Consider the following 23,025-nt stretch of genomic DNA (forward strand, 5'->3'; position numbering starts at 1 on the left):
GCCCCAATGTGGGTCCTGATTGGTATCTATGTTGGCGCCTGGAAATGGTTGGCAAAGTGAAAGCATTTGGGGATTATCTCAGCTGGGGTTTTGTTCTGGGCTGAATTGTGTCCTCCCCCACCCAGTTCATGTTGAAATCCTAACCCCCAGTAACTCAGAATGTGGTTGTATTTGGAGAGAGAGTCTTTACAGAGGTAATTAAGGTTACATGAGGTTATTGGTGGTCCCTAATGCAATATGACTGGCTCACAAGAAGAGGACATTAGGACACAGACACACACCAAGCGAGGACACAGTGAGAACACAGCCATCGACAAGCCAGAGAGAGAGGCCTCAGAAGAAAGCAACCTTGCTGACACCTTGATTTGAGACTTCCGGCCTCCAGAACTGTGAGAAAATACAATTCTCTTGTTAAGCCCCCCAGTCTGTCGTACTTTGCTATGACGGTCCAGACAAACTAAAACAGGCTGTCAGGTTCTTCTTTGCCTTCTCCTCCTCTCCCTTCCCCCATGTTCCCAGGAAGAAACAGGACACAAGGCACGGATCCAGCACTTTATTAGAATCACAGGGCACAGGATGGACCACTTGAGTCTCACCGAAGGATTGTTTTACCCTCTCCCCCAGGGGAAGCCCCAGGCAGACTGCCCGCCAACCGGTAGGCCAGTCCATGGGAGGGAGGGCGCAAGGGCAGGTTAAAAGCATAAATACAGACTTGATGTGATCCCAGCTTATTATTAGGTGGGTGATCTTGCAAGTCTCTTAACCTCTCTGAGCCTTGGCTTCCTCGTCTGTGAAATAGGGTAAAGGATAGAACCTACCTCACTGGGTTGTAGTAAGGACTGAATGAGACAATGCCTGGGAAGTGATTAGCGGAGTGCCTGGCAAATTGTAAACAGTCAATGAATGGACACTATAATAATAATAATAATAATAATAATAATAATAATAATTATTATTATTTATCAGGAGCAAGTCAGCTATCTCCGTGGTCAGGCCAGCTCCACTCTATATAGGAGGAGGAGGGGATCTCATCCTTCATGAAGGTCCTCAATATGGTCTGCTAGGAAGACAGCCGGAGCCCCATGTGAGAGCCATCTGGTCCCTGGGAGTATGGGGATGAGATCCACGGGTGAGGATTCTAGGGTCATGGCACCTACCGTCCCTACCATCTCCATGAAAAGCACTAGGAAGAGTTTGCAAGAAGTTTTAGTCCAGCAGCAGGACCACCTCAGGTCTGGGGCATTCCCTGTGTCTATTCAGACAGTCATCTTCTTCTTCTTCTCCTTTTTTTTTTTTTTTTTTGTAGTTTTTGCTTTTGGCTAAGGAATTACCACAGGCCACTGAACCTGGAATCAATTCTGGCTCTGCCTTTGGCTGCCTGGGTGACCTTGGGCTGGTCACTTCACCTCTCAGCCTCACCAACCACACTGAGAGCTTTGAGGACGAAGCCAGGCTATAGAAGTAGGACTAAACTCTTAGTGATGGAGGCACCATAGGTAATGAGATGATGGGCGGGCTAACTCGTTCCCTGGCGCAAAGTGATCGGGGCAAAAGGAATGTCCGAATGTGTGTTGTGTGTGTCAGAGAAGCCCCAGGGCTCCAGGAAGGAAGGAGAGGCAGGTGTCACCACAAGAGGGCGCTCTGAGCTTTTTTTTGTCTTCTGGGCTTTGATGAAAAAAATTTTCATTTTTCTGTGGTTGCATTGCAAATCGAACTAAGACTTATGGTTTTTAGTTTATCTAACTGATTTAATAAACTACTAAAATAAACTCATGTGCGTTTATTAGTTTATCAATAATGTAGATACCATATCTTGGCCCCCATCACAGGGCATGCTGGGAAGTGGGGTGAGGGGCTGGGGTGGGGACCGGAAGAAGCACATACTTTATGGTGACCTGGTTCAATCACTCCTCAGCTGAGTGCCTGGACAAATTTCCCAAGAGTACAGCCGTGGTGAGGTTCCCACATCCAGTCTCATAGGAATGTTACGAAATGGACAAAATGGAAAGAAAAAGCAGCTTAAAGGTCAAGAACACCGTGTGCAAGCCCTCTTACCTCCAGCGCACGGCCTCCTACTTGAGCCTCATCCCGAGCTTGAGCTGAGGTCCCACGGGGACAGCTCTGGGTGGGGGGCAGGTGAGTCCAGCTGCTAAACCATGACCTCAAGAACAGTATTTCCAGGAATCCCCATCTTAGCATCTAAGGGATTCCTGGGAAAACTGGACCGTGAGGACAAGGTGAGAGAGGGGCCTTCAGCACCAAGGCCCTGCCACATCCCTAAGGACTGGCGAGAGTCTTCTTCTGCGTCCAGTCCCAACTGCAGGAGTCAGTGTGGACGCCACGGATCGCGGGACTGGCTGATTGCTCCAGCAGGAGCAGTGACTGGAACTTCAAGTGCCCTGGAAAGTACCTTTCCTGTAGTCAAAGGCCGTGTTGTTGACCAGAAACCATCTGGTGGCATCCCAGCCCCCCTCCCCCCATGACTGCTGGGGGCTGTGTGTTCTTCAGTCTCCGGCCAGAGGGAGGGTTTGAGTCTAAACCCTGGGCAGATCCGGTTCGCGGTCTGCGGCAACTTTCTCCCTGGGATCTCCAGCAAGCCCCTTAGCCTCAGCTTTCCTCAACTGTCAAATGGGAGAGGAGAGGACCTCCTGGATCAGGTGTGACAGATACAGTTTGGGAGGAGGGATAGGAGCAAGGCAGTCCATGGGGTCAGTGGAAACTCTCTAGGTCTGTCTGTGAAAAGCGACCCAAGATGAAAGGAGAAGACCAGATTTATTTAGTATATTCTCCTCCTGCTCCCCCACCCCCCAGTTCTAAAATCACATGTACTGGACTGGGGTAAGAACACGAACCTGAAAGCAGACAGATTAGGCTACAACCCTGGCTGACACAATCATTGCATGGCCGTGGGTGAATTGCTTAACTGAGCCTCAGTCTTCTCATCTGTAAAATGGGTCAATAACACTGGCCACCTTCCAAGCTTGTCAGGAGGTTAAATAAGATTGTGCTTAGCCCGGTGATTCTCTGCTATTCCTTGCTTGTCGGAAGCCTCTGAGACAGGCTGGACATGTATGTAAAGCCTGGACTGGCTGAGGCAATAGCCTGGAGCCAAGGTTAGGCACCCAAAGAATGAGGAGCCTGACTCAAAGCTCAGGACTTTTGTCTTCAGGGATGCAAGGGTTTTTAGGAATTGTCCAATCCACAAATTGGGTTTCAGCTGACAAATGGGTTTCAGCTGACAAATGGGTTTCAGCTCTGAATCATTAACAGTAGCTATCCAGGACTTGGTGTTGAGAAGGATTTCAAATGGGTTTCAGCTGACAAATGGGTTTCAGCTCTGAATCATTAACAGTAGCTATCCAGGACTTGGTGTTGAGAAGGATTCTGAAGGTGCATCTGAACTCTTCAAGAAAGGATGCCCTGGCTGATGAGCAGGGTCCACCACGGGCTCAGAAAGAGAAAGCCGAGGCAGGGTGTTGGGCACTGGCCGCCACCAAATGCCCCAACACCTCTGTTACAGATGGACCGACTGGGGTGCACGGAGGAGTCAGGATTTGGCCAAGTATCATGAAGCCGATCGTGGCACGGGTAGGACTTGAGTCCAGAAACTTCCTCGGCCGACCGCACGGACACTGGAAACGCTCCCATCCTTCCCAGTGTCCCCAAGCACCGCCACCACTTACCATGTCCAGGCTGATGGCTGCAGAACAACTTCTCCCTTCCCGAGCTACAGTGCTTCATCTCAGACTCCCAACTGACCAGAGATGCAGCACTGCACCTCAGGCTGGGAGACAGGGTGCGGCTTGGAGCCAGGAGCTGCTGTCGGGGTTCCACCCTAGGCAGGAGAGGGGGCGTCAGCGGGGCCGCAGTCCGCTGCACAGCCCGCCCCCCCCCCCCCCCAGCCTGCTGTAACTGCCCCCACCCCACTGTGTCTCCCTCCTGTACTCAGCTTGGCTTCCCAGCCCTCTGGGACCAACCCTCCACCTCCCTTTTCTTTCCTTTTGCTAAAAGCCAGCTTTATGGAGATGTAATCCCCCCCTCACTTGAAGTGTACAACGAAATGGTTTTTAATACATTCACAGAGTTGTGCAAGCCCTGCCACAATCAATTGTAGAACACTTCATCACCCCAGCAAGAGACCTCTTATCATTCAGCCCCGCCCATCTCCCATCCGCCCTGGCTCGGCGCAGACTGCTTTCTGTCTCGAGCGAGAGCAGCCTACTCTAGACATTCCAATAAATGGACTCACCTTATATGGTGACCCCATGCCCCACCTTTATGCTCCGTAACCTTGAGCCCAACAGCACATTCATGGTACTTGATAGTTTACACCACCAAACATTAGCCTTGGCCTCCTACCTGGTCTCCCTGCTTCCAATCCCCCTGCCCCCCAACTTCCCACCCATCCTTCCCAACCCATCCTTCCCGGACATCCTTCCAGAGTGATTTTTCAAATGTAAATGTGGTTGTATCTCTTCCATGCATAAGATCCTGAAAGTGCTCGCCTTCCTTCCAGCTCATTTCTGAAACCCTCACCAAAGACCACGAGGCCTCTTCCTCTTCTTCTGTGCCCTCCACCTCTGGGCTCCCAGGAGCTGTGTTGCTCCTCCTTGCGCCCCCTGCTGGTCTCCTCTTAGTGGGCTTAAGAGTCTACTCAAAAGGCCACCTTTTCTGGGAAGCCCTCCTCGACTTCAGACATCAGGACACCCCGGTCCACGTCTTCATGCATGCTGTGCCCTCTTTCTAATCCTGCGCCCCACCCGTGGGCTGCATGGCCTACCCATGAGGGAAGGGACACGGCTGGCTGTGCTCACCCCTGAAAGCAGCTTCTGGCCGTGTAGACGCTCAATAAGCGTTGCTTGAATGGCTGAATTACTTTCCTCAAACTCATTCTCTCCAGTGTCAGAACTATCTGCATCAGGGTCTGACTGGGCTAGTATGCGGTTCCCTGGGGATAGCGCCCACATTTGTTAATTTGGGGGTGTCCTTGGGCCTTGCTGAGGTCTTTGGACATGCTGATGGGCCCCAGGGAATGCCATTGGCTGGATGATTGAATGGCCCATGTCGATAATTCATTTTCCTCTGGAGACCTGGCTTGGGTGGGAACCTCTCTGAGTGAGCAGGCAGAGCTCCCTCTGTTCCTCCTGCCCCCCCCAAGTTCTCAGGGTACCCTTGGAGGACCTTCCTGCTTTGCCAGATTACTGTGGTGGCCGTGATAATGGATGACAGATACCTTCAGAGATCTCTGAAGGCCTAAGGGGGATGGGTAGGCTTTCCTTAGGGCTGGAAGAAAGCAAAAACAAAGCCAAACAAAACCAAAACCAAAACCCAAATGAACAAACACAAAAAACCCACCTCCTTGGAAAAAAAAAAAAAAGCATCTCTTACGCCTCTCCCAGAAATCCGAAATCTGGCCTTGATCCAAAGAGTGTCTCTCTCTCAGGTCTGCCACTGGGGGCAGGTCAGTCCCCGTGGCCTCCTGAGTGGGACAGCCCCTTCCTGAGGTATTCCCAGCCAAAGAAATGCCTTTCTCTAATGTGGAATTCTCCTGTAGGAACTGTTGCATTTTCGCTCTGTTTCTTCTTACCTTCATCCCCTCGAGATGGGCAGTGTTACGGGTGTTCACGGACAGTACAAATGTACAAACGTGCGAATGACTCATCTTAAATGTACAGATGCTGTGACTGGTTGCAGAGAGGGGAAAAATACGAAAGGGGGTATCTGAGTGGCCGCGGTTCGGGAAGTGGCGCCCCGTGGCCATTAGCCTTCAGCACGGCTGGTGAGGCTGCTGGGTCAATGTCCTCACCGCCCCGTGGAGGGCCAGGATGGAGCGGGGATGCTCCCACCGGCACCACCGGCTGAAGCAGGGGAGTCGCGGGCTATTTCCAGCACAGCCCACCCAGCTCCGAATATTGCTGCGAAGATGGTGCCTCTCCTGGGTGTGGAGGCGGGAGGGAGATGGGAGGCAGCCCCACGTTCCTGTGGGAGAAACTCTGACGCAGGGACAGGGGCTTGATGAGCAGCCTTTGACCAGGGGAATCTATTTGCCTCCCTCTCCTCTGGCTATAGGCTGTGTCATTCTGTTCCCTTGTATCTAGAAAAAAATCTGCTGCTGCTGACTGTCATAAGAACAGTTGTTTATTGACTGTTTTAATCGTGCTAACGCCCTTGTGTCCCCAAGGCCCTGTGGGAAGGGAATTTTTCAAGGCCATGGAGTTAGGAGCTGAGCTGGGTTCCTAACTCAGAACAGCCAGCCCCGGCGCCCTCATTTTAAACTCTATGCTGAATGTCTCCTTCCCCAGTCACTTCACCAATCCTTTGGGTTTGGGACAGGGTCTAACCATTTTACCTGAACATTCAGCAAACCTAGGGCGTCTTCTACCTGCTAAGGGGAGGTGGGACTGAACCTGACTGCGTCCTTGCCCTGGAGGGGCGCAATCAGACTGAGATGGAAGGAAAGTGTCCCTGGCAAGGTGAATAGTGGGCAGACCCAAGTGGCACAAGAGAGAGCCTGAGAAAGGACTGCCAAGGTCTTAGAGGACAAAGAGGTTCCTGTCCCAGGGGGAAGCTGGGAGGGCTTCCTGGAGGAGGTGCTGGTGGGCTGGGAGGAGGGGCAGAGATGCCGGAAGGGTGTCCTCTTGGCTCTCTTAGCCCTGGGAACTCTTCCCTTGAGTCTTTCTTACTTGCCCAGCAGGCAGACAGTGCTGGCCCTGACACCTGGTCTCCTTCAAAGGAGAAGGGTTTTGGTAGCCTTCCTATTCTCCTTGCTCCATGAGAGGCTCCTTCTTACTCTTGTTCCCCAGTCGGTAGACAGGGGGCCACTTGGGAGACCCGAGTTCTATCACCAACTGGTGTGATCACTTCTCCCAGGCACTTCCCCTCTTTGTGGCTCCATTTCCCTTCTGTCAAAGGAGACGGTTGAACAGTGGCCTTGGACTCTTATAGGGCAGATTCTTACCTGGTGCTGGCTGGTGGCAGTCTGGGGGGTGGCTCCCAGAAATGGGCCAATTTCCCCTCCCTGCTCCCCACTGTCCTCAGGAAATATTGCTGAGCCCAGCCGGGGGGAAGCTCTGTCTTCCTGGGAAGCTCCGGGAGGCTGGGAAGGAGAAAATAAACAGCGGCTGTCTGGGTTTTCTCGCCAGGCCTGAGTGAGGAGGCCTCCTTGGCTCCTTCCCTTATATGGCCAGGCTGCTCTGGGCTGGGAGCCCGTCACCGCGCTCCCCCACCCTCCACCACCACTGAGGGCTGGGGGCCACTGCTGGTCACCTGGGACTCTGGTGCTGCGGAGGCCAGGGCAGGGCTGAAGGTGGAGGGTGGGCCCCAGAACATGTCCCCAGAGTGGTCTATATAGGCTGGCCGCCTGTCATGGCCTCTGGGCTACTTGGGCTGGAGCCAGTGCGGAGGATTTATACTGGGAGGAGGGGTGGGGGAGTGGGGTCTCAACCTGGTCCCAACTTTATCCCCAACTCACTGTGTGACCTTGGCCAAGCCCTTTCCCTCTTCTGCCTCTGTTTCTTTCCATGTCAAATGGGGGTTTGGCAAAATACTCATTAATCCTCACAGTCAGCCCCACAAAGGGCGAGCTTTTGTACCCCTATTTCACAGAAGGGAAACCAGGCTTGGAGAGGCTAGCTGGACCACCACAGCTAGATAGGGAGCAAGGCAGGGTTTGAACTTGGGGCCGACTTCGGGGTCTGCGTTCTGATGGGCTGACTGCTAAGGCTACTCTCAGTGATGATATTCAGCCAATCACATGTGCCATACGGAAAAGGCATCTCTGGCCCTGCTCCCCTGGAAGACTAGGGGGGCCCCAGTGCCCAGGGCCCAAGCCCAAGAGGCAGCTGCTCTGTTCAGGTGCCCCCAGCACCCCACACAGGGCTGGAGCAGACTCGGGGCTCAGGAAGGGGAAGTTCTGGAATCACTCGTAGTCACATCTGTGCAATGGGCATCATCTCCCAACTCCCAGGCCCACTCTGAGGATTGAGCAAAACAATGGGTGAGAAAGCACAGAGATGTCACTTTTATAACTGGCATTGTCTCTCTGTTCCTAAGCTCCTTTTCCCTGTGAAGTGCCTGCCTGTGTCTCGTCCCCAGGCCATTGTCTCCCAAGCCGAGCAGTTCTCACTTGCCCAGCTGTGGGACTGAGGGATGAGGGTGGATCCGCTCGGGGCCCGGGCTCTGGGCCCTGGCGGCAGCGATCGATCGTGGGAGAGGCTGCGGGAGGGGAGGCGGGGGTGGGTTGCTGGGAACGGCTCAGAAACGAGCCTTGCACAAGCAGCGACATCCTGTGTGCTCTTGAGCTGGCCCATCCATCATCCTGGCATCCTCTCAGACCCCGGCCCTCTTCCTGAGGCCCCGGGGCAGGTCTCGGGGGCTGGCAGCTCTGCAGGCCTGCTCAGTGTCGGGGCTGGACAGTGTGTGTGTGTGTTGGGGGGAGCGAGGGGCCTGCAGCCCTCCTAATCCAATTTGTTTAGACCCAGGCTCTGAGGCTCGTTGGCCCGCGAGCGAGGGCGGGTGTGCACGCTGCGCTAGAGCACATGTTGGCTCGCACGTGTGGGCCATGCAGCGGTGAGCAGGTGTGTTGTATTATGTAAGCCAGGCCTGGGCCTCGTCACCTGTCCTGGACTGTCAGCTTCTTGCCAGAGCCCTGCGTCCTCCTCCCACCATCAGATCCTCGTCTGCTCTTTCCATGCTCATGAGATCTGGTGCCAGAACCCCGTGCCGCAACTGACTGTCCGTGAGAGCGAGTTCCTTCATTTCCCTGTGCCTCAGTTTCTCTACTTGTCTTATGGAACCCCGTACCTCACCCTGCCTGCTCCATGTGCAGGGGACTGGAATTGGCAAGTGTAGAAGCAAATGATGGGTAGGGGAAAAAAAAAACAACCAAACTGCTATGGTTTCTTGAGCCCCACTGTGTGCCCAGCGCTGCACCCCCACCCCCCGGCCCCAGCCTGAGCTCCCAGACCCTTCCTAAGCCCCGGGAGCTGTTTCTCTAATCACCAGGCTCACCAACCCCAAGTCCACCTGTTCCTAGAGCCCGACCCTGTCTACTCCTTCCCAGGGAGGATTGCTGTCATTCTCCATGTGTCCCCCAAATCTGTTATTCTCTGTGGCACACAGGCTTTGCCTTGCTGGCTTGTAGGGAGCCTGGGGTGGGGTGGATTTTTGCCTCCCGGTTGGTTTTCTCTTCTGTGACCCCAATTCTTTTCACCTACAACCCACACCTCACCGCCCTGAATTGCCTGCACCCCTTCCATCAGCAGGGGCCTTCCTTCAACTGTTCCCACTCCCAAGACCTGGTTTCTCGGTCATTCTGAGGGTTGGGATGGCGAATGTGTCCTGAGGCGCGGGGCTCCTGCCTGAGCCTCGAGCAGCAGGGGTGGGGCTGTGGGGGGTTGTGGGCGCCAGGTGGGGGCGGGAGGCACAGCTCTGTTCTCAGGGCCCCGGCTGCCTGTCCTCCTCCCTGTCCTCAGGAGGGCCCTCTCTGGGGGGCTTGTTCCTCCCATGTCAGGGTTGTAGGAAGGGCTTCCACAGCCAGTGCCCTTGCCTGCAAGAAACAAAGATACCGCCTCTCAGAAGGATGCTGGAGTGCCCTGTGGCCAGAGCCCTGGCCTCTGGGGGAGGTCCTGATTGGGTTTCCGGGCTCCAGGGGCCTGAGGATGGGCCTGGCCTCCTGCTGGGTCCTCAGAAGCCTCAGGCTGAAACTGCTGGGATCTTCCAGGCCCCAAAGAGCCTGCTCCTCGGGCCCTAGGCAGCCACTGTGCCCCCTTTGCCTGCCTGGCTTTCAAAGGGAGTCTTCTGAGTAGCAAGAAGCTCCGAGAGCAGGAGGGGCCGTTTTGCCTTCCCAGCACACTAAGGCCCCATCGCGAAAGAATGGGTCTGGAAGGAAGTTTTCCAGAGGCCCCTCTGACGAATGGCTCCACCTCCGGCCTCACACATCAGAAAGGAGCCGATTAGGGGTAGGTCAAAACTTGGGGTTAACACGGTGGCCAAGGCCGAAGGGACAGCCCCTGGGGCCACCTGTGACCGCTTCCAGCCGTACAAGGCTTTCACCCCGCAAAGGCTTCCTTCCATAACTGCAGGTACGCTCCCAACCACCGCCAGAGGTAGGACCAACCTCCCCGCTTAACTGAGCTTCCAAGCGGCTCTGCAACGCGCCCGGGCCCATCATCTGTGAGCAAGAACCAGAGACAAGCTTGACCCCAGGGCTGCTCATGCTCCATCCAGCTGTCTCCTGAGCCTGAGCGGCGGCCTGCTGGATGACCCCAAAACAAAGCTCACATCGTTCCGGTCATTGCAAAAGCCACTGTGCCCTCTGCTGGCCTTGCTCCTTTCCAGGGGGCACGAGGGCCTGGGAATGGGCCACATCTGTGAGCTAGATGGCACCACAGTGGGAGAGGGCTGAGGTTGGGCTCCATGCAGGCACATGAAACCCATGGCCGCAGTCGGTTCTGTCTGGAGAGGCCTCCCTGCCCTCAGCTCCCCTTCCTTGGGTCCCTCATGCGTGTGCATGTCCTACAGCCTGGGCTCTCCTTGGGCTCTAGGGTCCTGGGGTTTCCAACATAAATTTGCAAAGAACAGAACGGACAGCCTCCGGAGGCCAGCAGATCTGCACTGAATCTCGCCCCCAGCTCTTTCTAGCTATGTGATCGAGAGCTGGTGGCTTCACCTCTCTGAACGTGGTCCCCGACCTCAGGCTTGTCTGTGAAGGTCAGATGAAGTCGATGTCAAGTGCAAGCTCAGTTGGTGGCACGTAGTGAGCCCACGTAAATGGCTGCGATTTCCATTAGGAGCCCAGGGCTGGACCCACAGCGAGGCATAGGCATGGGAGAAAGGGAAGCAGGAAGGATGAGGGCAAAGGTCCAGAGAGGCATCCAGAGAAGATGTGGAAGCTGGAGTGGGAGCTACCGTGTGGGGCCCCGTTCCATGGCCCGTCTGTTATGCGGCTACTCTGGGCCTCTGTTCCCAGGACGCCCTCTTACCCCTTTGACACCCCAGCTGAGTTCACTAGCCTCACACGCTCCCTACTTCCTCCCCAGGGAAGGCGGCTGCTGAGGACTTTTGAGCCAGCCCTGGGAATGCAGTTTAAGGCTGAATGGAGAGTGATGGAGAAAAACAGGAGGACAGGGAGAGGAAAGGGGCCCCCACCTGCCCGGCCCAGAAGACCAGGATGGTTTCGAGGTGCTCAGGCTCCGGGAGGGAGTGCAGAGGATCCCCATGCCTCTCCTACACCCTGACCTTCCAGTGAGAACACAGAGAGGGACACGCAGTGACAGTGACAATAGCCACCACGTAGGGTGACTTACACTGGGACATGCTGTAATCATAACAATAGCTTTCAATGTGCTTCACACTTACCAGGTACTTTCCTGTACAGAGGCTTTCTCCCAGTCACTTAGGAGCTAGCTACCTTTGTCATTCCCATTTTACAGATGAAGAAACTGAGGCTCCCAGAGGTTATAGCGCTCGCCCTCAAGGTCACGTGACTAGTGAGTGTCAGGTTCGGGACTGGCATCAGGCAGCCTGACATGCATTTCCACGGCTCCCCGTATGAGACTGGACTATTCCTGCTACCATTTTTACAGAGTGACAACCTGAGTCAGTGTCTCATGGCATTTTGTCAGGCCTGTGTTCGTTTTTATGGAAAGGGGGTTGTGAGCAGAGAAAGCATTTTTCAGCGTAGGTGGAAGCGTGTGGGCCCTGGCAAGGCTGCGTGTCTCCAGAAGCTAGGAGACTTCTTATTTTGGTTGTTATTGTGCCTCTTGTCCACGGTATTTCTCCCTTGCATGCTGTCTGTTTAAAAAACACACAAAGAAACATGATAAAGGGAATAGTTCTCCCTTCTGTCCTGTCCATTTTGCAAAGAACTGGGACCTCCAGGGTCCTAGTGTGCTGAGACTGAGTGATGCTTTTTGGATAATACAAATGCTGGTTTCTTCTGGAATGTGTTGGATGGAAAGAGCAGCAGGTTAGACAGCAGGTCACCTGTGTCCAGGCTGTGGGACTGTGGACAAGTGCCTTCCCCTCTCTGGGCCTCACTGTGATGTGGTGGGGAGGGGTCTGGGCTCCACGGCTAGATAGATAGGGGGGATGGCTCGACCCCAAGCCCTCCTTCGGTGTTAGTGTCAGTGTGAAGGAAGATCTGCATGGATGTCCATGGAATGAGAGAGGAGGGGCATCAAGGGTTGAGGCTGGAAGGCTTCCAGCTGCCTCTCACTCCTTCTCCCCCTATCCCACCCTACTGCTCAGCTCAGAGCAGGCCCCAGGAACCTGGACCCAGGTGATTTTCTGCAGCAGGACTCAAAGTCTCAGGACATTAGCGCTGGAGGCACTCTAGTCGTGCACCCATTGCTCAGATAGGGAAACTGAGGCGCAGAGAGGAGAAGCAACCAGCTCAAAGTGATGCAGTCAGAGGCCCAGCTGGGACTGACCATTTCTACTCACTGAGGGATCCTAATCCGTTAGATCTTAACAAAGAGGCCCTGGGAGGAAGGCGGGAGAGAGGGGTCCTTTAAGTTCCTTTGGCTTTGAAGATGGAATAATCATGACTTCCTTTTCTAAATATCTTTTGGCCCTTCCTAGAACCAGATGGCGGATGTTTGGAATTTATGTTGTAAATAGTGTTTAAGAAGGGGATGGGGGTGCAGATGTGTTACTTTCTCCATCCTCCCAAAGCCAGATCTGAAGGAGGGAGTTGGGGGGAGGGGAGCTGGCTCTGAGATTGGGGAGAAGAATCTCAGGGAGGAGAAACAAAGGAGGAGAGATTGGCCGATAGTGAGGGCAAGAGGGAGAGAGTCAGGGAGGGGAAGAAAGTGAGGGAAGAGGGGTGAGGGGTGAGAAGGGGGGAAAGAGGGAGAGGAGGTGGACGAGGGAAATGGAGAAGGGGCTCCCCGGCTGTAGGCTAAGACAAACTCCATCTTGAGTTCAGGAGCAAACCCTTGAGCTTTCTAAAAATAGCTCAGCCTTTCCCCCAGCGGGGCTGGCAGCAGGGACGGGAGAGAGGCACGCTTGCCCTTTTATGGTAAGAAAAATTCAGATCCTCAGAGGGGGAGCTGGGCCAGAGCCTGTAGTTCTGGACGAAGCCCAGCCCTGGGGTCTGGAGTGGGACAGTCTGGGTGGGGGTTGTGACTTGGTGGGATGTCCTGGCCTGGGTAGCTCCATCCTCTGTGAAGCAAGGGCTGAGGTGACCACACTAGAAAGCTCTGGGGTCCTGGTGGAGCCCTAGTGATGGGGGTGGAAGGGCTTATAGAGACATCTGGTCCACCCCATCTCCCTGTTTTTAGAAGAAACTGTATCCCAGAGAAGGGAAGAGACTGTAGGTTCCCTGTGTGGACATTTGAGGTGTCAAGGTAAATAGGTCCCAGGCTCACATGAGGATGGCTTCCCTGCTCATTATTCTAAAGGGTAATGTGGTTAGTGGACAGAGCACTGGCCCGGTCATCAGGAGACCCAAGACCCACTTCCCTGTGGGCACATGGTTTGCTGTGTGACCTTGAGCGATCTGCTGAACCTCTCTGGTCTCAGATCCTCTCACTGGGGTAATCTTAAGGGCCTTCTTAGTTTTTTGCCTCTCTGGGAATTCCAAGGCTAGATGGCAGAGCTCGGGCGTAGAATATGCTGCCCCCAGGCAGAGGGGAATCTGCAGGCTGCTATTTTCTTCCTGTGCCTGACCTACTTCCTGCGCTAAAGCAAAGCTCAGATGGACCAGGACAGAGAGAGACGAGGCCTCACGGGAGACTGAGGCAGATCATGGATGGATCCTCTGACTGTTTAATCTGGTAGGGCCAGCCCCTCACCAGACACACTGAGACTAGAAAAGGCCTCATGCTCATGGTCATGCTCAAAGTTATGTGGAGGGTTGGGGCAGAGCCAAGAATAGAACCAAGGGCTTCCCCTCCCAGCCTTGGGCTCTTTCCTCTGCAGGAGGCCTCCCATGTGCAGCAGCCAACAATTTGGGGGATTCTCTCTGGCCAGGAAAAGGGCCTTCCTGGGCAGAGCAGCCAGAACTCAAAACACACCATCATCTTTTGGCTCCTTTTTGGAGATAGTTACGTCCTCGTGGGACACCTGCCTCTCCTCTGACCCCTTCCCTTGGCTTTGAGAACCATCCCTCTGGAGAGAGGCAGGGAAGAGGCAGAGAAGGATGCACAGGGCTGGGCAGCCACTCTGGCCGTGTGATCTTGGGCAAGTCCCTCCCTGCCGATGGCCTCAAGGTTTTGCCTCTGTAACACGAGGAGGGGGCCTGATGCGCTTGAAGGTCCCTTTTAGCTCTAACAGGATTATGACACGATGAGTTTAAAGTTCAACACTGGGAATTATTACTAAGCACCTGCCAGGATCACCAGGGTGAATAAGATGGATCTAGCAGTGCTTCATAGCTTTATGGTCCACTGAGGTGGGGACCCGGTGCCCAAGGTTCTGGGGGGCCCCAATCCTGAGATCTTTTATCTATTCTGGGAACCCGGGCTGATTCTCTGACCCCAGCTTGAACCCATAGCTCACGGAGCTCTGGTCTTGAGCGTCCAGGCATGCCTCGTGCTCACCGACCAGGACACTGGCCAGGCCTGGCTATCCCCTTGACTCTGCCCCTCCCTCTCCTCTTTCCCACATGGCCGTCTACCTTCCCATCTGCCCACACCCTATCTCTCCCCACTCATTCTTTCTGTGACTCAGCCCAAAGAGGAGGCTTGCTTTCCTCGTCCAGCCTTCTGCAACACCCCCACCCACTGCTGGGGGAGAGGAGGGACAGGAAAGGAAGGGGGACAAAAATAAAGCATCTTGTTCTAAATCGGAAGCTTCCCTGTGACCCTCCTGGAATTTCCATGTAGACTCTCTGGGGCGTGTGAACAGAGCTCCCAGGGACCCTGGCCCCCTCTGCCTCTTTCCTGCCGGGGTGGAAGGCCATCGGCTGAGTGTTCCCCGGGGACCCAGTCTTATAACCAGGCTCCAGGTCTCCCTGGTCAGTCCTGGCACTCCCTGGGAAGGGCAAAAAGCAGCAGTGGGGTGAAAGGAAATGGGAGGGAGGAGGGTCCCTCGAGAGCCCTTGTGAAGTCAGGGCAGAACTGATGTCATGCCTAGCTGGGAATTTGACATCTAGGAGGCAGGGGAGCTCAGTCCCAGAGGCTTGTCCCAAGGCAGCTAGGGCTGTGATGTGAAGACCCAGGCTAGTGGTGGGAAAGGCCATAAGGCCCATACTCTTTTAATGGTTGATTTCTCTCCACAGTGTCTGTGCTAAGCTTGCATACCTCTGGTGATGGGGAGCTCACTGCTTCCCAATCACCTTATCTTTCTTTGGACAGACTATTGGAGACTCCTTCCTAATATCTCACTGACATCGGCCTCTCTGGGGCTGCATGCCCCGTCCTTTAGGGCTACAAGGAACAAGCTCCTGTTCCCTAGAAAACTCTTCTGAGGTTTACAGATGGTGACTACCGCCCTTGGCCTTCCTACCCCTCCTGACCTCACCCTGAGGTCTCCTGTCCCATGATTTGACATCTCAGAGTCACCAGTGCCCAAATCCCCAGGTCTGTTCCCTGCACTGGGGCTTTTGGCCTGGTGGTGTGGGGCAAGGAGACAAACAGGCTAGGTAAAGAAAGGGACTCCCTCCCAGAGACGGGTGCCAACGAGGACTTCTAGCACTCTATGCGGCTTTGGTTGCAGGCTGTTCAATCCACTCCACGGCCAAACCTTCCCCACTTTGCCAGCCTCAAGTCTCACTGAGCTGCTAGACCTACCCTCTCTTCCAGCCAAACTGACTTGTTTGTTGTTCTGAAAGTGTCCTTCCAGTCCTGTTTCCATACCTTCGCACACAGAACTCTGTACCTGGAAAGCCTTCTGCTTTCTTCTCTGTCTTTCCAAAGCATGCCCCTGCAGCTCTGACCACCTCTGCCCCAGATTTTCTCTCCCCGAGAGCCTGGGGAGTTGCCATCATGACTCGAACTATCTCCCTTCCATCCCAAATCATGGACCATCACAGCCCGAAGGGCCCACAGGGACAGAGGAACTTACCCGAGTGTGTTGGCTACAGAGCTGGGGTCAGAGTCTTAGCCTGAGTCTTTCCCTTTCTCCCCATCTTGTTCCAGCTTATCTCAGCAGACACCCTTGGACTCAATGGGATTGTCGGGTCACATGCTCGAGGTCTGGCACTCTCCAGGTAGACTGGTTAGTGGCTCTCGAGCCTGGTAGACCACCTAGGGGGGGTGCCATGGCCACTACAGATGCCATCTGGGGGATGCCATCTCAGCATCCCTGTTTGCCTGAATGAGGAGGAGGAGGAGGATGGTATGGGGTGGAAGCTAGTGGCAGCTGAGCGGGGTCCCTGTTAAGCTCACAGGGTCCAGTGTATTTCCCACTTTGGGGCTTTTCCATCTCCCTTGGAGCATGGCTTGGGGGCAGAGGAGGGCCAGTCAGGAGGGGACTTGGGCTTGTGGCCGTTATGGGCACTTGACGAGGAGCCGGGGTGAGGCTGTTTCTTCCAGCCTTGGTCTAGCTCCCTGTTCTCCTCAAATCTCTGATGGGCTGTGCTGGGTCGGGGGCACCCAGGACTGATGGGGCCCCCAAGGGTACTCAGCCCACACTAAGGGGTGCTCGTTGGCAAGAAGGATTGTTTGGTTGAGGTTTGCACTTTTGAGCAAGTGTGCGGAGGGAGAGCTCTGTCTGTCCCCTTACTTAATCGAGAAGGAGGCACGGGCTTCCACTGGTCCCCTTTCCAAATGCTGAGAGTTGGTCCTATTAGACCAGCTGGAACCAGAACCAGCTCTTGCCCCCAGACTCACTGGGGCAATGCTGGAGAGTAGCGCATGGGTTCTGGGGTCAGCCAGACCTGGGTTTGAGCTCTAGCTTGGCCTCCTACAAGCTCTGTGACTTTGGGCATGTGACTAAATCTCTCTGAACGTCTGGGTCCCCAGAGAGGGGATGGTACTTACCTCAGAGAGTGCTGGGCAAAGGGCCCGGCCCTTGGGAAGCCGTGGTATATGGCAACTGCTATTTTTGAAGGGACAAGGGCCATTTATGCCCCTGGGGAAAAGAAGAGTTGGAGCTCACTACGGCGTCTCCTTCCTTCCCGAAGAAGCTGCCTTTAGTAGAGCAGTCCCCCTGCTTCTCCGCAGTTCCAGTTACTTGTGGTCAACTGCCGTCCAGAAGCAGATGACCCACCTTCTGAATTAGCCTAACGCTATTAGTTATCGTTAATCTCTTACTGTGACGCATGTATAAGTTAAACCTTATCATCGGTTTGCAAGGATAGGGAAAAGCATAGTACACGTAGGGCTCAGCACTACCTGCGGTTTCAGGCGTCCACTGGGGGTCTCAGAACGTGTCCCCTGTGGCTGGGGGGGACCCCTGTTACCACATGTTAGCAGTTAGTTGTTGTCGAGCACTTCCTGTGCGCCAGGCACCATTCTGAGGGTCTCAGGAGTCTTAACCTGTTCAATCCAGACAACTCAATACCCTGACGAGACAGGAATTCTTAGCATGCCCGATGTCACAGGTGCTACGAGGAACATCTGGAACTCAAACCCAGGCGGCCTGACTGCCACTTGGCACTTTAACCAAGTGCCTCTTGCTCGGGCAGCCCTCTGGCCCGCCACCCCGGTCCCCTCTTCATCTGGGCGCAGAGTTTCACCCCACCTCTGAGAGCCCCCTGGCTCAGGAGTTGGCCTCGGTTTCCTCATCTGAGCAAAAAGGGACCTGGATGAGTTGGTCCCCATGGGCCATGAGAATGGGTGACTGGTGCTGTGCATGAAGGTGTGTTGTGAACTGGACACAGGGTTTCTGGTGGAGAAGCATGGCTGCCAACAAGCCTCTTTTGCAAGCGGGGAGGGGGCCGGCTCTGTGGGCTCTTGCATGCGTGGTGAAGCCCCGTGGGGCCTGTCTAGACAGGCCGTCAGGAGATGGCAGCCACCATGGGCTCTTTCCCCCGAATTCCTGCAGATGATCTGGCAGGCGGCCTCTGCTTGGAGCATATTGCCTACTGCCGGGCTGGGGGGCAGGCCACGTGGGCAGGGCCTGCTCCTGCCCCAGCGCCTTCCGGATGCTCTGCAACTTGGTGCATGCAGGGCACATTTCTAGATACCCATGTGGACAGTGGTGAACAGCATTTTTGTTTTTTCCTTTCATTCTTTTTTTTTTTTTTAAAGATCTAGGCCCAACGTGGGGCTTGAACTCACGACCCTGAGATCAAGCATTGCATGCTCTACTGACTGGGCCAGCCAGGTGCCCTCCTGTCATTCTTTATTATACAAATTTGATAGAGAAAATAAAACGTGTTAACATACATACTTCAAGAAATCTGACAATTTTAAGTGTGGTCAAGGAGGGGGATGTTCATATGCCGCTGGTAGGAGTGTAACTTGGTTCAACCACTTTGGAAAATAAAATGGCGCTCTCCTGTAAAGTTGACAGGCATGTACCCCAGAACCCAGCAATCTCTCTCTCTAGGTATCGATTCCAGAGAAACTCTGGCTCCTGGGCACCAGGAGACATGGACAAAAATAGTCATAATGACAACAGTCAGAAAAAGCCTTTATCACAGTTTTTTGCACGACCCCATGGCCCTGAGCCCTGGGGACCGTTCACTTGGAAAGTTGCCGTTGAGGCAGGGCCCAGGCGTAGCCCAGCAGGGAGGACCTCAGAGACCTCTCCTTAGCTCCTTGAGGGAATCAGATACAGCCCCGAGGGTCTGTGGCACACTGGGCCTGGAACTTTCTATTCCTCAGGGCTATGTGTACCAGCAATTCCCCACAGCTGGCCAGTCTGGGTAAGGGCTGATTTTGCTCAAAGAGCTGCGGGGTGGTTCTTAAGCACCAGCAACAAGCAAGGCCTTTTCCTTCTTGGGACAGCCCCGGGGCTGGAGGGAAAGCAGTGGCCGTGAAGCTAACTAGAACACTTGGATGCAAGTTCTGGCGAGGTCACCCCCTTAGCCTCGTCTCCTCTCTGAAGTGGGGTTCCTCATCACTGCCCTCAGAGGGGTCGTGGTGGGCAGGCTAAGAGCAAACATTTTGGAGTTGCAGACTGGGTTCACATCCCCTCTGCCACTTTCTAGTCATGTGACCTTGGGTAAGCTCCAGTGGTTTACTTCTCTATAAATTAGGGATAAGGGAGCGATGCTGAGTCCTGCCTCTCGGTAATCCTAGGAGGACCAAATGATACCACAAGCCATTCAGCCTGGTACCTGGCTCCCAGGAAATCCTCCATGTACATTCATGAGGTACTTTGGAGGGTCTGCAGGAAGTTCTGGGGTGGAGTGGCCGAGGGGCAGGGCAGGGGATGGGAGAGCCCCAGGGGGAGAGAGCAGCTGGGGCAGGTGGCACAAGACAGTGTGACCTTAGGCAAAGCCACTTCACCTCTACACCTCAGTTCCCTCATCTGTACCATGGGAATCATGATTACATCTACGTCACAGGGTTGTTGTGATGATTAAGTGAATGCATTCTCGTAAAGGCCTTCGGGAATGCCCAGAGAGTAACAATCGCGAGAGAATTCTCCTACCCGCACCACCACCATGGAGCGCAGGGCTGAGCAGAGCAGCTGCCTCGGGCCCCGCTCTGTCATCAGCTCTCTGTGAGACCTAGAGCAGCGCTCTCTCATGGTGGATCCAGTTGTTTCAGCTGTGTCTGCGAGGGTCCCAGCCTGCTTGACAGCCCAGCATTCTCAAAACTCCACGTGTGTCGGAATTCTCCTGGGAGCTGGAAATGCAGATTTCTGGGGCCCCACCCAGGACTCCCTGTCAGCGGATGAGTATACAGCGGCTCAGACCTCACCCTGAGGGACACATTGCCCACACAATGTGCTGTAAATGCAGGAGAGGAGACCTCACCTAGCCTTTTAGGCATCTCAAGCTGATCCCTCTTCTGTACCCCTTCATCTCTGACCTTTGAACTGAGGCCTCCTGCCCCTTTTCAGACCCTGTTCTCCCATTAGCAACTCTGAGCACTCTCTGTCTGGGTCTCATTCCTACTTCTCTCTAAACATAGCTAAGGTCATCTTGCCCCTCAAGAGGAGGAGGCTCTGGTGGTAACGTAACACCAGCCCCACTGACCCTGATCTTGTGTGCCTATGTCCCTCACTCTCCATGATAACCAAGCAGTGTTAGAACCAAGACCAGACCCATTTTGTAGAGGAGGAAGCTGAGGCTCAGGGATGGCAAGTGACTTGCCCAAGGTCACTTGTCCGATATGTAAACAAGCCAGAATTGGACCCAGGCAGTTGGATTCCAGAGTTTCCTTTTGGACCATTATGGCCTCAGGCCTTATGTGACCAGAGTGGGGCAGGTGAGGGTGTTGAGTGGGCTAGCGCTGGAGGATTGTGTCCGCTCTGGGCCCCAGATGTGGCCAGAGCGTGTTCGTAGGAGCCATGTTGTCTACACGCCTTCCAGTGCTGATCCCTAGCCTCTACCCCTACACAGCCTGGCTTCCCACGTCTCCTGCCTTCCTCTGAGGCCCCCACCACGCCGTGTCACCCCTCCTGAAACCCTCTGCTCTCCGTTCTAGCTTCATCCCACTCTGAGGCCCTGCACCTCCTGATCCAGAGATCAGCCCTTTCCCCACCAGAGGCTGCAGCGGTGGGGGTTCGGGGGCAGGCTCATCCTGAGGCCTTAGGCCTGTGGGCTGGTCCTCCCCTGGCCGAACCTGTAGTCAGAGACCATTTAGCTCCTTTCTGTCACTTGAGGCTCAGCCTCTGAGAACTTCCATGGGCTTCAGGCATCTGCTTGGGCTCTGAGCCTCTGGTCAAAGGGCAGACTCAGCTCAGGGACTCCAGGGGAAACTTCCCGACGCCGGCTGTCTTTCAGGCTCCAATAGGGCTCAAGAAGCTACATCCTACATGGAGACCACACTGTCCAATGGTTTCATGGTCCAGATGGCCCAGAGAGGGCAGGGTGCCTGCCCAAGGCCACAGGGCCAGGCAGTGGGAGGCCGAGCTGGGGCTGGAGCGCACGTCCCCCTCCCCTGGCCAGCACCCTGGCCTGCCTGCCTCTCTGCCTGTCTCCTGGAGCCTGAGTGGACATAGCTTTGCCTCCAGCTTTGCTTCTTAAAACCCTTATTTGAAAACAGTTTTCCTTGCCAGGAGCCCCAGGCTCTCAGAGCTGTGAAATCAAACCTCACAGAACAAGGAAGAAGCAGTGTCTCCGGAGGAGCCAGGGAGACAGACGGGCCCAGACTTGGGCATGGCAGTGAGGTTGGGGCCAGCGGCTGGCAGGACATTACCACCCGCCGCTCCCTCTGCTCCCAGCGCCATTTAACCACAGCCACCAGGAGTCCTCCCGGCCTAGAGGACCGCAGGGCAGGGCAGGACGGGCACTTAGAGATCATCCAGTCCAGCCCCTGTGCAGATGGGGAAACTGAGGCCCGGAAAGGTGGAAGCACAGAGCAGGTCAGCAAGAGAGCAAGGACCAGACCCCTGGATATAGCGTCTCCCTGGGAAGGATGCCCCAGATGCCCCCCCATTCGCAGACTCCGTGTCTGCCACTGGTTCTTACCTCTCCCGGGGTCTGGTCCAGGTGTGGTTCCTTGCAGCCTGGAGACGGGGCTCAGCCCATTTAGGGGATTGTTGGGGGTGTCATTGCTTCTCAACTAACTTGACCGGGCCTCTGCCACCCCTCATTGCCACGGGGCATTTTTAAATGGCTGGCACGGGGCCCCCCTCCCCTTAGCCCCTTGCCCGCTGCTCCTTGGCCACAGAGGCCCCTCTGCCTTTTACCTTATATGAGCTGAAGAGGCGAGCCCAGTGTTGGGGTGAGGCGGTGCGGAGTCCTCCCGGGGCCCCCTATTGGCCCGAGCGCCCGCCACGTGACCGCCTCTCCTTGACCTGCCCCCGGTGCCGAATGTTGCTTTTACCCCCTAAGGAAGGAGTGGTTGACAATTTTCATATTTCTTCTAAATTTGGAGATTTCAGACAATGCTGGGAGGCTTGGCTCCAGCTGCCAGAGGCCCATGTGGAAGTCATTAAGCCCGAGAAGGGGGGCCGGGGGAGAGAGGGAGGCAGGGAGAGGAGGAGGAGGAGGAGGAGGAAGGGGGACGGAGTTCTGAGGGTTGCCAGTTGTCAGCCTGGGAACATGAGCAAACTCCCTGGGAGTTTGCTGTGTGTGAGAATTTCCTTCCTCTTTCCCGACCTAGTGTCCCAGGACTGGAGAGGGAGTTCTGAGATTTTTCTGGGAACCCCTGGTGGGGAAGACACTAGTCCTGGCTCCTGAGGTCCAGTGGTCTGGTGGGAATGGCAGGGGACGGGAGACCATGAAAAATTCAATTCCCTCTCCAGAAAGCTGGGACCTTGATAGGCCAACCCCATCATTGTGCAAAGAAGGTCCAGGGCCCCAGAGGGGAAGGGCCTGTCCGGCCACATACGAGGCCGTGATGGCGTAGGAGCTTGGATCCAGGCTCTCCCTGCTGGGGCTCTTTCCCCACTGTCCCAATGGTGAGAAATGCCCATCTCTCGCCCTACGCCCCCTTCCTCATTATGCTTCCCATAGATTCCTTCGCATTTTTCATGCCCGGGACTTTGCACTTGCAAGTTCTCTCTGCCAAAAGTGCCCTCTCCCCAGAGTTTTCCATAGCTGGCTCCTTCTCCAGCATCTGGTCTCAGCTTAAAAGTGACGTCTGGGAGAGGCTTTGCATGGCCACTGCATTCCCCTCTACCACTCCCCTTGCTGGTTGCCTTGCATGGTGCTGATTTTATACGTTTCTTGGTTTAGTTGCTCATTGTCTAGCATTTCCAGGAGAGTGTGACCCCCCACCCCCACCCCCGGACAGGGTCTGTGTCCCCAGGCCTCCCACAGTGCCCTTGAAGAATGGCGAGAAAGCGGTCTTCCGCGGGGCGGCCTCCATCATAGCATGGGAATAACCTCTTTGAGGCCCATGGAGGCCTCCTGCTGGCGGCTGGCCATGCCCTGTGTCAAGCACGGCTACCTCGTCCTTGCCTTTGTTGCTCAGAGCTTCCCGTCTGTGGCCAGGCTGGCTGGACCCCAACCACGTCTGTTCACATTCTCGTTCAGTCTCCCAGACCCCCCGGCTGGTACTGCTGCCCCAGCCC

The 23,025-nt window shown here is 55.1% G+C and overlaps 1 long non-coding RNA gene across 1 annotated transcript; it reads right to left on the reverse strand.

Annotated features, from left to right (window-relative positions):
• Positions 1–538: 538 nt before the first annotated feature.
• On the reverse strand, positions 539–21,678 carry LOC135365426 (uncharacterized). Its single transcript, XR_010413259.1, has 3 exons — positions 21,476–21,678; positions 5,588–7,096; positions 539–3,835 (listed from the first exon to the last, which is right to left on the reverse strand). It is a non-coding gene; the product is annotated as an uncharacterized LOC135365426 (long non-coding RNA).
• Positions 21,679–23,025: the final 1,347 nt, after the last annotated feature.

The sequence above is a fragment of the Mirounga angustirostris genome, unplaced genomic scaffold (assembly GCF_029215605.1).
Source record: "Mirounga angustirostris isolate CCGP_5_RB_7025 unplaced genomic scaffold, mMirAng1.0.hap1 SCAF_7, whole genome shotgun sequence".
NCBI lineage: Eukaryota > Metazoa > Chordata > Mammalia > Carnivora > Phocidae > Mirounga > Mirounga angustirostris.